Raw genomic sequence first — 15,047 nt, 5'->3', positions numbered from 1 at the left:
AGAGGATGAGATGGCTGGATGGCATCACTGACTCGATGGACGTGAATCTGAGTGAACTCCGGGAGTTGGTGATGGACAGGCAGGCCTGGCGTGCTGCAATTCATGGGGTCGCAAAGAGTCAGACACAACTGAGTGACTGACCTGAACTGAACTGAACTGATGCTCCCTAAATCCACATGTTGAAATCCAGATTCCCAGAGGTGAAACTATTAGCTGGTGAGGCTGTTGGGAGATGATTAAGTCAGAAGGGCGGAACGCTTGTGGTGGGATTAGTGCCCTTATAAGAAGCCCAGGAATGTCCCTTGGTCCTTCACCCCCAGGTGTTACATCAGAAAGGTGGCTGTCTAGTGTGCAAACTCTCACCAGACACCAAGTCTTCTGGTGCCTTGATCTTGGACTTCTCAGCCTCCAGAACTGAGAGAAATAAATTTCTGTTGGTTAATGGGGCACTTAATTTATGGTATTTTGTTAAAGCAACCCAAATGGGTTAAAGAATCAATCACTAAAACACAAACTAAATATTGAGTATAAATAACTAGATGTGCTTTAGATCAACCAGTAATCTCAACAAACGTTTGAATAACTACTATATCTTGGACCATTTGCTAAGCCTTTTCATACAACAATGAACAAGACAGTTATAATTTCTACCCTCACAGGGAAGCAGTTAGCAGCACCTTGCATATCTTCTATTCAAGAGATCTCTTAATTGAAGACTAAAGTAAACCTGCCCATTAGTGTATTAAAGGCAAAAATCTAAGTACTTAATTGATGGCCTTGTGGTATTTCCTAAGAGACTTTTTTTTTTTTTTTTGTCCATTTGCAAGCTTTTAAGGGTAGGCAAGAAAGGGGTTTTCAGAGGCTTGGTAGTGTGTTCTGAAAAAGTTCTGGGACCTATTGAGAAATGGAAAGTTGGTAGAAAATGGAGGAAACAAACAAAACAAATGGTCAGAAGTATATGGTATCTGGTAATCCATTAATTCTCAGTGATTTGGTCTTTACTTTTATAATAGAGGGTGATACTGATGCAAAAAATAAAATTCCAACGTGCTTTGGGACTTCTCTAAAGCCACAGAAGTATGTTTTGAATTCTAGAATTTCTGGGTCCAGAGTGACTCCCAGATAGGACATCTCTCCGTCAACTGTTCTCCTGAAAATCATCAACCATCAAATAAAGATGTAACAGAAATTTATATGATTTGGGAAATTTGATTGAATTGGCCAAATAATAGCAAACTATTTTATTTAGCCTTTCTGACCATTCAGTTCAGTTCAGTTTAGTCGCTCAGTTGTGTCTGACTCTGCGACCCCATGAATCGCAGCATGCCAGGCCTCCCTGCCCATCACCAACTCCCGGAGTTCACTCAGACTCACGTCCATCGAGTCAGTGATGCCATCCAGCCATCTCATCCTCTGTCGTCCCCTTCTTCTCCTGCCCCAATCCCTCCCAGCATCAAAGACTTTTCCAATGAGTCAACTCTTCGCATGAGGTGGCCAAAGTACTGGAGTTTCAGCTTCAGCATCATTCCTTCCAAAGAAATCCCAGGGCTGATCTCCTTCAGAATGGACTGGTTGGATCTCCTTGCAGTCCAAGGGACTCTCAAGAGTCTTCTCCAACACCACAGTTCAAAAGCATCAATTCTTCAGTGCTCAGCTTTCTTCACAGACCAACTCTCACATCCATACATGACTACTGGGAAAACCATAGCCTTGACTAGATGGACCTTTGTTGGAAAAGTAATGTCTCTACTCTTCAACATGCTATCTAGGTTGGTCATAACTTTTCTTCCAAGGAGTAAGTGCCTTTTAATTTCATGGCTGCAGTTACCATCTGCAGTGATTTTGGAGCCCCAAAAAATAAAGTCTGACACTGTTTCGACTGTTTCCCCATCTATTTCCCATGACGTGATGGGACCAGATGCCATGATCTTCGTTTTCTGAATGTTAAGCTTTAAGCCAATTCTTTCACTCTCCTCTTTCACTTTCATCAAGAGGCTTTTTAGTTCCTCTTCACTTTTGGCCATAAGAATGGTGTCATCTGCATATCTGAGGATATTGATACTTCTCCTGGCAATCGTGATTCCAGGTTGTGATTCTTCCAGCCCAGCGTTTCTCATGATGTACTCTGCATATGAGTTAAATAAGCAGGGTGGCAATATACAGCCTTGACGTACTCCTTCTCCTATTTGGAACCAGTCTGTTGTTCCATGTCCAGTTCTAACTGTTGCTCCCTGACCTGCATACAAATTTCTCAAGAGGCAGGTCAGGTGGTCTGGCAGTCTCATCTTCTGAAGAATTTTCCAGAGTTTTTTGTGATCCACACAGTCAAAGGCTTTGGCATAATCAATAAAGCAGAAATAGATGTTTTTCTGGAACTCTCTTGGTTTTTCGATGATGCAGTGGATGTTGGCAATTTGATCTCTGGTTCCTCTGCCTTTTCTAAAACCAGCTTGAACATCTGGAAGTTCACGGTTCACGTATTGCTGAAGCCTGGCTTGGAGAATTTTGAGCATTACTTTACTAGCATGTGAGATGAGTTCAATTGTGCGGTAGTTTGAGCATTCTTTAGCATTGCCTTTCTTTGGGATTGGAATGAAAAGTGACCTTTTCCAGTTCTGTGGCCACTGCTGAGTTTTCCAAGTTTGCTGGCTATTGAGTGCAGCACTTTCACAGCATCATCTTTCAGGATTTGAAATAGCTCAAGTGGAATTCCATCACCTCCACTAGCTTTGTTCATAGTGATGCTTTCTAAAGCCTACTTGATTTCACATTCTAGGATGTCTGGCCTGAGGTGCGTGATCACACCATCATGATTATCTGGGTCGTGAAGATCTTTTTTGTACAGTTCTTCTGTGTCTTCTTGCCATCTCTTCTTAATATATTCTGCTTTGTTAGGTCCATACCATTTCTGTCCTTTATCGAGCCCATCTTTGCATGAAATGTTCCCTTGGTATCTCTAATTATCTTGAAGAGATCTCTAGTCTTTCCCATTCTGTTGTTTTCCTCTATTTCTTTGCATGGATCACTGAGGAAGGCTTTCATATCTCTTCTTGCTATTCTTTGGAACTCTGCATTCAGATGTTTATATCTTTCCTTTTCTCCTTTGCTTTTCGCTTCTCTTCTTTTCACAGCTGTTCGTAAGCCCTCCCCAGACAGCCATTTTGCTTTTTTGCATTTCTTTTCCACGGGATGGTCTTGATCCCAGTCTCCTGTACAATGTCACAAACCTCAGTCCATAGTTCATCAGGCACTTTATCTATCAGATCTAGGCCCTTAAATCTATTTCTCACTTCTGCTGTATAATCATAAGCAACTTGATTTAGGTCATACCTGAATGGTTTAGTGGTTTTCCTTACTTTCTTCAATTTAAGTCTGAATTTGGCAATCAGGAGTTCATGATCTGAGCCACAGTCAGCTCCTGGTCTTGTTTTTGTTGACTGTATAGAGCTTCTCCATCTTTGGCTGCAAAGAATATAATCAATCTGATTTTGGTGTTGACCATCTGGTGATGTCCATGTGTAGAGTCTTCTCTTGTGTTGTTGGAAGAAGGTGTTTGCTATGACCAGTGCATTTTCTTGGCAAAGCTCTATTAGTCTTTGCCCTGCTTCATTCCGTATTCCAAGGCCAAATTTGCCTGTTATTCCGTGTGTTTCTTGACTTCCTACTTTTACATTCCAGTCCCCTTAATGAAAAAGACATCTTTTTTGGGTGTTAGTTCTAAAAGGTCTTGTAGGTCTTCATAGAACTGTTCAACTTCAGCTTCTTCAGCATTACTGGTTGGGGCATAGACCTGGATCACTGTGATATTGAATCGGTTGACTTGGAAACAAACAGAGATTATTCAGAACTGAATTGAATAATATGTGATTGATGTATGTTGAGTAGGCTAAATTGTCAAAGGAACAATGCCATTTACAAACTTTAGTAAAGCACTCTCTTTAAACATTTAAAACTTAATTTAATACCTTTAATATTTAAAACATAAAACACTTTTATTTTATTTTGAATACTTTCAATGGCTACTGGGGAAACTTTTAGCCTAAGCAAGCAAAACCTAGCCAAGCACAAACATGAATGATATAATTTTAACACATTTAAAATATACTTATATGGCAAATCAAGTTCTTCTCAATATCTTAATACTGTCTATAAAACACTTAATATTCTATTATGTATACTAAATTAATGATTATAGATTCTTTAGCTCATTCACACACATAGATTATTCCTAATCTTAATAGACAAGAATTAATACTATGGGTTGATTTTCTTTATCATGCCCCTATTCAATTCAATATTCCAAGGATTGGAAGTGCAATCACCTGACTTTAATGAACAAGTGTACCCTCTTGGGGAAGTTGAGGTTCCTAATATCATTCCTAAGGCGAAAGAGAATCAACAGGTGTGAGTGCGCCCAGGGCCTTGGAATCAGGGAGAGCTGACTCAGGTCCCCAGGCGCTGGCTGGCCCCATATTTTGCAATTGTGTCATGAGGGAGCTCTGAGTTCAGACTTCGCAGCGATCTGCTCTTACCTGCTTATCTAGGAAGAGTGAGTTCTGTATCCTCCACCACTTACCTCTTTATGGTCACATTGCTCCTTGCCATGTTTCCACATTGTGCTTAGTCTCTCCCTCGTGCCTGACTCTGGGGCCCCATGGACTGCAGCCCGCCAGGCTCCTCTGTCCATGGGATTCTCCAGGCGACAACACTGGAGTGGGTTGCCATGCCCTCCTCTAGGGGAACTTCCCAATCCAGGATTAAAGCCAGGTCTCCTGCACTGCAGGTGGATTCTCTACCATCTGAACCACCAGCGAATTTTAAAAAATCTAGTCATTTTACAGCATCTTGGTGGATCCTGTTTCTTCTCATACAGTTGTTCCACTGTGTGCTTAGACCCAGCTCTTTGGCAGCTGCAATGATACTTTAGTCCTGGTTTCCTGTATTGCTGTTCCTTGGACATCAAGTTCCTTCATTAGCTCATGTATTAATAAGTTCAGTGCATTTAATAAAGCAGAGCTGTGATAATCTAATCGCGGATTGCTCCTTTAGAGCTTCTACAGCCTCAGTTCTCATTGTCAGGCTTCTGTGGGCATAGGGAACTGGACTGAATATATACCAAATGATGTCAAAATATGGATTGTTAAAAATTAGATCATTAAGATAAGCTTGTTTCAAGTTTATTTCATTTTTAGTTTAAAAATAAAACTCCACAACCATGTTATAGGACAACATTTTAATAAAGCTTTATTTTGTTACCTCTTTGATGGTTGAAATAAGGTGGATTTTATATACATGAAGCCCATTTATCCTGTATCAAAGCAGAGTTCTAGTAATAACGAACCTCTGAGATGGGTCTATTAGACACAGTTCAATTAGATTTCCTTCAAATTAATGATTGCCTAAATAGGCCAATCACTGTTCCTGGCTCTTAGGACATAAAGATGAATTTGACTTAATCAGAACCTTCAAAGAATTGTGGGCAAGAGAGACACATCAAGAGCTCTAGTCCAATAAGAGTGTGTGTGGGGGGGTCGGGGTGGGGGGTGGTTCGAGAAAACCAGGGAGCATAGATCAGGGAGCAGCTGATTTTGCCAAGTCATGGAAAACCACACATCAAAGGCAGGATTTGAAAGAGACTTGGAACATGAATGGGAGAGGATCAGGAGATAAGATGGGGAAAGAAGGTTTCAGGCAGAGGGAGTGGCATGAATGTGCAAATGTAAGGCGTGCATAGGGAAATAGAGGAGAAAAGAGACCTTGAAAGTGTGAGGAGAGACAGGTCAGCTTTCTCCAAGGGAGACGGGACGTCTGGAGTCTTCTTTGAATGGTAGATGGGACAAGGAGCTGGGAGAGCAGGAGGAAGGGGTGAAGGCAGGCGGCCAGAGGACACCTCACAGCTCACTTTCTAAAAATAAAATCTTTTATTGAAGTGGAAGTAGAGCTGATTTACAATGTTGTGTTAATTTCTACTGCACAGCAAAGTGATTTAGTTATGCATACATATATATATTTATATGCATTCTTTGTCATATTCTTTTCCATTATGTTTTATTATAGCGTATTGAATATAGTTTCCTGTGTTATACAGTAGGACCTTGTTGTTTATCCATCCTATATATACTTTATTTGCATTTGCTGACCCCAAACTCCCAAACCTTCCCAACCCCCTTGGCAACGGAAAGTCTGTTTTCTTTGTCAGTCGGTCTATTTCTGTTTTACAGATTAGTTCATTTGTACCATAGTTTAGATTCCACATTTAAACCGTATCATATGACATTTGTCTTTCCCTAACTTTCTTCACTTAGTTCCATAATCTCTAGTTCAGTCAGTCAATCAGTTCAGTTGCTCAGTCGTGTCTGACTCTTTGCAACCCCATGAACTGCAGCACGCCAGGCCTCCCTGTCCATCACCAACTCTGGAGTTTACTCTAACTCATGTCCATTGAGTCAGTGATGCCATCGAACCATCGCATCCTCTGTCCTCATCCCCTTCTCCTCCTGCGCTCAGTCTTGCCCAGCATCAGGGTCTTTTCCAATGAGTCAGCTCTTTGCATCAAGTTGCCAAAGTATTGGAGTTTCAGCTTCACCATCAGTCCTTCCAATGAACACCCAGGACTGATTGCCTTTAGGAAGGACTGGTTGGATCTCCTTGCAGTCCAAGGGACTCTCAAGAGTCTTCTCCAGCACCACAGTTCAAAAGCATCAATTCTTCGGCCCTCAGTTTTCTTTATAGTCCAACTCTCACATCCATACATGACTACTGGAAAAATCATAGCCTTGACTAGACGGACCTTTGTTGGTAAAGTAATGTCTCTGCTTTTGAATATGCTATCTAGGTTGGTCATAACTTTCCTTCCAAGGAGTAAGCGTCTTTTAATTTCATGGTTGCAGTCACCACCTGCAGTGATTTTGGAGCCCCCAAAACAGTCTGCCACTGTTTCCACTGTTTCTCCATCTATTTGCCATGAAGTGATGGGACCGGATGCCTTTATCTTTGTTTTCTGAATATTGAGCTTTAAGCCAAATTTTTAACTCTCCTCTTTCACTTTCATCAAGAGGCTTTTTAGTTCCTCTTCACTTTCTGCCAGAAGGGTGGTGTCCTCTGCATGTCTGAAGTTATTGATATTTCTCCCGGCAATCTTGATTCCAGCCTCTGCTTCCTCCAGCCCAGTGTTTCTCATGATGTACTCTTCATATAAGTTAAATAAGCAAGGTGACAAAATACAGCCTTGATGTACTCCTTTTCCTATTTGGAAACAGTCTGTGGGTCTGTGTCCAGTTCTAACTGTTGCTTCCTAACCTCCATACAGATTTTTCAAGAGGCAGGTCAGGTGGTCTGGTATTCCCATCTCTTTCAGAATTTTCCACAGTTTATTGTGATCCACACAGTCAAAGACTTTGGCATAGTCAATAAGGCAGAATACATCTCTATTTCAGGGGTCTCCAAACACTGGGATCTAATGCCTGATGACCTCAGGTGGAGCTGATGTAATAATAAAAGAAATATAGTGCACAATAAATGTAAAATGCTTGAATCACCCCAAAACCATCCCCAGCCTGAGTCTGTGGAAAAATTGTCTTCCACGACACAGGTCCCTGGTACCAAAAAGGTTAGGGACTGCTGCTTAGGTCCGTTCATGTTGCTGCAAATGGCTTTATTTCACATTTTTTACAGCTGAGTAGTATGCCAGTGTATGTATGCACCACATCCTCTTTATCCATTCATCTGTCAGCGGGCATCTAGCTGGTTTCCACGTCTTGGCTGTTGTGAATTATCCTGCCATAAACATATAGGTGCATGTACCTTTGTGAACTATAGTTCTATCCAGATAGCTGCCCAGGGAGGGGATTGCTTACAGCATTCTTGATATCCTCTGCTCTCCAAGGGAGTGGGAGGAAATCTGGATACTTCTGTGGGTTCCAAGCAGGGCTGAGCAGCAACTGTGAAGTCGTTAGTGCCTTCAAGGCTGCCAGGAAGTCCAGGAGGCTGTTAGTGAGTACCCAGAATGGCTAGAAAGGGCCTGCTGCTGTGTCCTGGAGGCTAGTCAGCAGCAGGCTGCCTGGAAGTGTGTGTTGGTGCCAGAGAACATCCAGCACACCACTGGGGAAGCCCCGTGCTTCCCTGTGGCAGAGAGTGAGACTGAGCAGACGGCACGGCAGGCCAGACGTGGAAACCCAGGGGAACCAAAAGCAGGCTGCTCCCTTTCTGCTCCTTCCAGAGTGGGCTATTAGAACAGAGAGAGAGAGCGACAAGGGGAAAACACATGACCAAGCTGGAAACTTGTCACCAAACTGGAAATCGGAATTGACCAAGAAGTCACTGAAATTCTCAGAGAAACCCCAGAAAGTGGCTGCATTAATTTGTCTGCTCTCTGATGGAAACTGCTGCTTTTAACAAAGGTCAAGTGAAGTGTAGTTCTGACGCATCTGGGTTTTGCACACCACTGTGATTGAGAAAGTCAAGAATAACATATTTATCACTACCTACCTTTGCTTCCCTAGTGGCTTCCCTTTTGGCTCAGACAGTGAAGAATCTGCCTGCAATTCAGGAGACCCAGGTTTGATCCCTGGCTCAGGAAGATCCCCTGGTGGAGAAAATGGCAACTTACTGTAGCATTCTTGCCTGAAGAACTTCATGGACAGAGGAGCCTGGAGGGCTATATTCCATGGGGTTGCAAAGAGTCAGACACGACTGAGCGATTAAATATACATGCACCTTTGCTTGAAGGCTTCCCAGGTGGTGCTAGTGGTAAAGAATTTGCCTGTTAATGCAGGAGATGCAAGAGATGAGGGTTTGATCCCTGAGTCTGGAAGATCCCCTGGGGTAGGAAATGGCCACCCACTCCAGTAATCTTGCCTGAAAGATTCCATGGACAAGAGGGACCTGGTGGGCTACAGTCCATGGGGTCACAAAGAGTCAGACACAACTGAGCACGCACACACACACCTTTGCTTGAAGCAAGTCATACCCACCATTGCAGATGCAGTTACTGCTTCTGGCTTCCAACAGACAGTCCTCTGATCTGCCAGCTGCTTCCTGCATCTCTCTGTGCCTGAGCAGGTTCTCTGACCACAGCGTGTGTTCCGCTTGTGCAACGAGGCCAGATGTGCTGGGGAGTCACATCCCTGGGAGCAATCCTCAGCAAACGAGGGCAAGGAGCTGTCTATAAAAGCCCCATACTTTTCTTCTCTATGGGATGATTCTGAGGGGTGGGCACAGTCTCTCTAGAGTCCCAGAGGGATTGTGCCCCTTTCCCTCTGACAGTAACCCTCATGTGAAAGCATCTATTGTTAGCTTTCCTCCTTTCCTGGTTTTACCTATCATTCTTCTTGAAAACACCCCCAAATAAACTGCTTGCATCCGAATCCTTGTCTCAGAGTCTATTTGGGGGAAACCTAAACAAAGACAAACAGGGCCCAGTTAGTTGATCAGAGATCCGATTGGATCTTTTGAATTATGACATCAGATTGCCCTGAATATTAGGAGAGATAGCATGTGAAAAACCTCAATACGTTCATTGAGTAAAATGTCAATAAATTTGGGAGAGAGACAGGAAAGCTGTGTTCTTGTGCTTCCTACAGGAAATGTTTGTCAGATGTTTGTGAGAAGGTCTCTACACCCTAGTCAGGGGAAGGAAAGCCATGCATTTTGAGTTACAATATCATAAAAGCCCTAAACATCTGAATGAGGAACAAGCTCCACAGATTCTTGTAGCATGTATTTTATTTGGAGAAAAAGTAAAATGGATTTATCCTCTCTTTAAAGCTTTCCTGGGCAGAGACCCTGCTTTTAGCTACCAAGGGATGATAAATGGAAATTATGTGCTCAGTGTCTTTATTAGTTTTCTATTGCTGCTGTAATAAATTATCAAAGACTCAGCTGAAACAACACAGATTCGTCAGCTTGCAGTTCTGTAAGTCAGGACTCTGACATGGCTCTCACTGGGCTAAAATCAAGGTATCAGCAGGGATTGACATATATATATACACACACACAATTGATACTATATATAAAATGGATAACTAATGAGATCCTACTGTATAGCTCATTGCTCTGTGGTGAACTAGGTGGGAAGGAAATCCAGAAAAGAGGGGTGTGTGTGTATACTTTTAGTGATTTATTTTGCCTTATAGTGGAAAATAACACAGCATTGTAAAGCAAACATACTCCAGTAAAAATTAATTTTTGAAAATAGGTATCAGAGGCTCTAGGGAGAATCTGTTTCACTGGCTTTTCGAGCTGCTAGGGGCCATCCGTGTTCCTTGGCTTATGGCCCCCTTCCTCCACCTCAAAGCCAGCAATATGGCATCTCTGACTGACTACAGCTGGGCAGGTTCTCTGCTTTCAAGAAGTCATGTGATTAGATTGTGATGATCTGGATACTCCAAGATAATGTCAGAATAATTTCAATCACTTCATAAAATCCTTTTTACTGTGTTTGATAACATGTTTACAAGTTCCAGGGATGATGGTATGGACATCTTTGGGTGGCCATTACGCCGCCTACCACAGTACCTATCACTACTAACTTGAAATAGATTAAAAAAAAAAAAAATCACAGAGTGTATCTTTAGTTTATTGTTTTTAGTTTTGAAGGAATACAGTAAATGCATATTTTTAAAGGCTTCCATAGGTTCATTCTCAAATTGACTATCCCAAACTACTTTGGGGAATTTTTTTTTTTAATTGCAATCTAATAGGCATGCACCAAAGAACACTGAAGATGGAGGAGTAGAAACGTGAGTGCTTAGTACTGAGTCTCTGGGCCAGCTCAGTTCAGGTCTCGGCGGCAGCAGCAGTGATCGTTAAGCAAAGAGAGCCTAGGGTAGTTGGCCAAGATGCCGAAAATCTTCAGCGGCAGCTCCCTCCAGGACCTATCCCAGAAGATTGCCGACCACCTGGACCTGGAACTAAGAAATTCAGCAACCAGGAGACCTGTGTGGAGATTGGAGAAAGTGTTCGTGGAGAGGATGTCTACATTGTTCAGAGTGGCTGCGGTGAAATCAATGACAATCTCATGGAACTTTTGATTATGATTAATGCCTGCAAGATTGCTTCAGCCAGCCGTGTTACTGCAGTCATCCCGTGCTTCCCTTATGCCCGGCAGGATAAGAAGGATAAGAGCCGGGCTCCAATCTCAGCCAAGCTGGTTGCAAATATGCTCTCTGTAGCAGGTGCGGATCATATGATCACCATGGACCTTCATGCTTCTCAAATTCAGGGCTTTTTTGATATCCCAGTCGACAATTTGTATGCAGAGCCAGCGGCCCTCACGTGGATAAAGGGAGAACACCTCTGAGTGGAGGAACTGCACAGTTGTCTCACCTGATGCTGGGGGAGCAAAGAGAGTGACTTCCATCGCAGACCGGTTGAATCTGGACTTTGCCTGGATTCACAAAGAACGGAAGAAGGCCAATGAAGTGGACCACGTGGTGCTCGTAGGGCACATGAAGGACCGTGTGCCATCCTCGTGGATGACATGGCTGACACTTGTGGCACAATCTGCCAGGCAGCTGACAAACTTCTCTCCACTGGAGCCACCAGGGTTTATGCTGTCCTGACTCAGGGAATCTTTTCTGGCCCAGCGATTTCTTGCATTAATAATGCATGCTTTGAAGCAGTAGTAGTCACCAATGCCATACCTCAGGAGGATAAGATGAAGCATTGCTCCAAAATACAGGTGACCGACATCTCCATGATCCTCGCGGAAGCCATCAGGAGAACTCACAATGGAGAATCCGTCTCCTATCGGTTCAGCCATGTCCCTTTATAACAGAATAACTCCTGAGGCTTTTCAAAAATAAAGTGAGCCCCACCCCTTGTTTTTTTCTTTGGTATTTGATGAAAAATCCAGCAGAAGACCCAGCTTGTTGCAGTGTAGTTCTCTACATCCCACATCAGTTATATGAGTGATACTACTATTGTGTTGACCAAAAAGTTCATTTGGGTTGTTCCTTAACAGCTTATGGGAAAACCTGAATGAACTTCTTGGTCAACCCAATATGTTAGAGAAATATAGAGTGACAGTAGCCGCTGGGATTTTCTACCTGTATTGTCTCATCCTGGCTTCTTTGATCTTGTGAGCCTTGCAGCTTTAACCGTTCAGCTTCTACAAGATGTCGGACTTTGGAAAGCTTTGTGTAGAGTGTTCAAATATGTCTGGGGAAGCTCAGACTACTTTGCATGTGAATGCTTCAGCACCCCGCCCACCCCCCCACCCCCGCCACCGCGCAATGTGTGATAAGTTCTCTAAAGTCTGTACTAAATTATGCAAGAACCTAGGGCAACCCGAACCCAGATCTGGTTGCTGAGCCCCTGTAAGGCTGGAGAAGCCCTAGGGCAGGAGCCTGAGGGGAAGCAACCCACCATAGAGCAAATGATTCTTGGGAGGAAAAAGCCTGATCCATCACCCTTTGCTTGGATTCTGTCACTTGGATTCTTTTTCGTCCCTATTCCTTTCCATTTGGCCTGATCTTCTTTTCCTGGCCAAATATCCACTTGGGCCCAAGTGATTGTTGTGCCATAGTTTTCTGGAAAGCAAACTCAATTCCTGCTCTATGATCTGTAACATTAACATGAGATGATTCTGCAGTAGCTTAATCTTCCTTAGCCCACTACCACTGCGGTAGTAGGTTTTAGGTGGTGGTGTAGTGCCTTTTGATTAATTTAACTGTTTATCATCTTTCTTCTTTGCATCTGTTTGGCCTCTCAAATGACCTGAGATTTCTGTTTTAAAAAAGTTGATATTACTGTCTCTTGTTGAAGAAACTAATAAAGTTATCTCTTTGATTGTGGGTCTAAAAAAAAAAAAAAGAACACTTCAACAAGTGAACTTCTCTGGAAACTACAATCAGATCAAGAAGTAGGACATGTCTAGCATGCAGACCTCTTCTCATGCTCTCCACACTCACATTCCCTTCTCTACGACAGAAAACAGTGCCTCCATTTCTATATCACAGATTTGTTCTGCCTCTAAATCTGATACAGAGAGAATTATACAGAATATATTCTTTTGTGTCTGCTTCCTTCAGTCATTTATTGCCTTAAGAGACTTTCCTTTTGTACCAATAACTTGTTCATTCTCACTTGTATAGAGTTTCAATTTTATGAACATACCACCATTTATTTATTCATCACATGGTAGCCATTTGGATTGTTTTAACTAATGTTGCCACTGTGAATTTTCCAGTGTAGCTCTCTGTAACCATATACATACATTAACGTTGAGTATCTATGGAATGGAATCAATGGGACATAAAGTGTGCACATACTCATCTTTGGATGATATTGACAAGTATTCCAGGTGTTTGGACCATGAGCATTCTGGGTGTTCTACATCCTTAGCAACATTCGGTATTGTCAGTCTTTTAAATGTGTTAACCTCTCGGGTGAGTGCATAGTGATATCTCATTAAGATTTGTTTGTTGTTGTTCTTTTTTTTTTTTTAAGGTAGAATTTACAGATAGTTAAATACACAGATCTTAAGGGTTTGAATGGTTTTTTTCAAACTCTAAGCTTTGTTTGAACAATTCAATGAATTCAATGAATTTTGTCAAGGGCTGAAGGGCTGCCCGGGTGGCTCAGTGGAAAAGAATCTGCCTACGAATACAGGAGATGCAGGAAATGTGGGTTTGATCCCTGGGTCAGAAAGATCCCCTGGAGAAGGAGATGGCAACCCTCTCCAGTATTCTTGCCTGGGAAATCCCTTGGACAGAGAAGCCTGGTGGGCTGCAGTCCATAGGGTCACAAAGAGTCAGACGTGACTGAGCGACTGCACGCAAGGTTCTTTGAACTTTAAGATTCCAATTTGTGTGTTTTTTTATCAAGAGGGTTTTGGGAGAATTAAATGTCTTGTGATTGAAGAGGGAAAACTGTGTTTACTTTAAGCTCTTAACCCACTCCTTCTAGTGCTAAGTGTAATATAAAGGCATAAGCAAGCATCCAATCAAGCTTGTGAACCATTGGACTGACTGAGTCAGAACATGTTATTCATTTCACAGGCCATTTACCTTCAGACCTGAGGGGACACTTGTCCTAGGAAAGGGAAGGGAGAGACTCAGAAACATTACATAGTAACCAGGCATCACGAGCGTTTGCCTATTTGTCTCCAAGCTCTTGGATATGGTGCCAAACCACAAGTATGTGATAAGAATTAGCTCAAGAGCATTCAGAATTCAAAACAGTCTCCTTCCTTTTTTCAGCTCTTGTCACATTCTTGCAGGAGTCACATACCATCAGGTAGTTACGTCATTGTTAAAATACAGATGCATGCTCCTGGCACACAGTGGTGCTGATGCTCCACATTACAGCACATGCGTCATGCAGCTTTGTTTTGCCTGCAAGTTTAGAAGGTAGAAAATAGAATGGATGTGAATAAACAGTGACCTGAATGGTCTTTGTCCAATGAAAGAGCCTCAACTTTGATTTTAGTTATATGTATCTTGTGAAGGCTGGGTGGCATAGATAACTAGCATTGCTGGGATTGAGTGAATGTGTTTCTCTGAATCTTGTTTGTTTCCATCTATAAAAGATGATCACGACCTCCAGGGCTGCTACATGGAGTATGTGAGTGGACACCAGAGAGCATGCGGCACAGAAGTTTTGAGTCTCTCTTCCTCCTTTACTCACAAACACCGTTGGTGCTCGTCACTCAGCCGTGTCTGACTCTTTGCGACCTCATGGACTGTAACCCACCAGCCTCCCCTGTCCATGGGATTTCTCAGGCAAGAACACTGGAGTGGGTTGCTGTGTCCTTCTCCAGGGGATCTTCCCAGCCCAGGGATTGGACCTGAGTCTTGTGCACTGACAGGCAGGTTCTTTACCACTGAGCCACCATAAATAAGGTTAGTGAGAATATCATAACATTTGTGGAGTTAAGGAAGAAAGGTCCAAAGATCACAAGCTAAGCTTAGTCAGTGATACGAGGTCATCCATTGAGAAGGCTCCGCAGGGGACCGTGACTGCAAATCGTTAGTTCTACACAGGAAACCAGGGCCCTGGGCATTGACAGGCACTGTACAACTCAGCTCAAGGGTGAGGCCCACTGA

At 42.8% G+C, this 15,047-nt stretch overlaps 1 pseudogene; it reads left to right on the top strand.

Annotated features, from left to right (window-relative positions):
• The first annotated feature begins 10,838 nt into the window (after nt 1-10,838).
• On the top strand, nt 10,839-11,773 carry LOC128058555 (ribose-phosphate pyrophosphokinase 1-like; annotated as a pseudogene).
• The last annotated feature ends 3,274 nt before the right edge of the window (nt 11,774-15,047 follow it).

This window comes from Budorcas taxicolor, chromosome 13, assembly GCF_023091745.1.
Source record: "Budorcas taxicolor isolate Tak-1 chromosome 13, Takin1.1, whole genome shotgun sequence".
NCBI lineage: Eukaryota > Metazoa > Chordata > Mammalia > Artiodactyla > Bovidae > Budorcas > Budorcas taxicolor.
This window is presented reverse-complemented; position numbering and strand designations above follow the sequence as displayed.